At 37.4% G+C, this 1,391-nt stretch overlaps 1 non-coding gene across 1 annotated transcript; it reads left to right on the top strand.

Moving 5' to 3' along the window:
- Positions 1-319: 319 nt before the first annotated feature.
- On the top strand, positions 320-428 carry LOC121247970. The gene has a single exon (XR_005937369.1). It is a non-coding gene; the product is annotated as a small nucleolar RNA R71 (small nucleolar RNA).
- The last annotated feature ends 963 nt before the right edge of the window (positions 429-1,391 follow it).

The raw sequence follows: 1,391 nt of genomic DNA, 5'->3' as shown, positions 1-1,391 counted from the left end.
GTGTGTTGGCTTTAAGTCCTTAGTCTTTTAACACATCTAGCTCCCTAGTGAGCATCTCAACCTTAGCCTTTAGCCTATCCTCTTCTTTGAGATGATAAATTCCACCACCATTTGGGTTTCCTGCAGGTCGTGACCTATTTGTGCTCTCAGTAGCACTAGGTCCAATCCAAGTGTGAGCTTTTTCAGCAAGCTCATTGAGGTATTCTATGGCCTCGACAGGATCTTTCTGTAGGAACTCACCATTACATATCATCTCCACAAATTGGCACTCTCTAGGTGTAAGTCCTTCATAAAAATAGCTCACTAAGTGCCAATTCTCATACCATGGTGAGGACACATGCTCAACAATTCCTTAAATCTCTCCCAAGACAGATACAAAGTCTCACTATCCTTTTGTGCAAAGGTGGAGATTTGCCTTTTTAAAGCGTTGGTCTTATGTTAGGAAAAATATTTATTAAAGAAGACTTGCATCATCTCACTCCATGACCCAATAGATCGTGGTCTCAGCGAGTATAGTCTACTCTTAGCTCTATCCTTCAAAGAGAAAGGAAAGAACTTAAGTCTCACAACGTCATCAGTTGTATTTTGACTATGAAAAGTCACAACTGCTTCCTCAAACTCCCTAATGTGCACATATGGATTTTCATATTAGCTGGAAACATGATGCATGATGGTGTGGTTGTGCGTGTAGGGTGGAGGTAATCATGAAGAGTTCTAATGAGTTGATTTTCGTATTCACTCATTTCTTCGGGACTAGATGAATTGTCAAATAAAGGATTTCAAAAGATTGATTTTAACTCCGCCACAGGCCCACAAGCAAATCTACCTAAGGTGTCTCTATATATGTGCATGCAAGGTAACAAAATACTAAAAGAATAAAAATACTATAAAAAGAAAGAAGAAAGAAAAAAAAAATGCAACAGGCTTGATATAAACCCGCGGGAATAGAATCCCTTGAACCCACAATCAATTTAAAAACTCACTAGACAAAGCCAAAATCAAGTCAATGGATGAAAAATCTAGATCTGATAAGAACTCGTTTCAATAACCTAGATTATGTCAAAATCTAGACCAGTTGAAGAACCTATCTCAAGAACCCAGATTGCAAGAAGGAACGCTACAAAGGTTGTGATTTGCCTTTGATAAGTTCAAAAGTTCAATTAAGAACAAGATGAGATAAACTAAACTCACAATGAAAAAAATTCATCAAATTTCATAAACTTCTTAACATAGGGCAACAAAAAATATTTAAACTATAACCTAATTAAAACCCTAGCCAAAATAAAACCCCTTTTACCCAAAATGCCCCTGTATGAACGGTGCCGCTGTTACAGTAACACGACTACAGTAACCTCTTGAAACCCTAGCTCCAAAAATGTAACTTTCCAAAT

The sequence above is a fragment of the Juglans microcarpa x Juglans regia genome, chromosome 1S, assembly GCF_004785595.1.
Source record: "Juglans microcarpa x Juglans regia isolate MS1-56 chromosome 1S, Jm3101_v1.0, whole genome shotgun sequence".
Taxonomy (NCBI): domain Eukaryota; kingdom Viridiplantae; phylum Streptophyta; class Magnoliopsida; order Fagales; family Juglandaceae; genus Juglans; species Juglans microcarpa x Juglans regia.
This window is presented reverse-complemented; position numbering and strand designations above follow the sequence as displayed.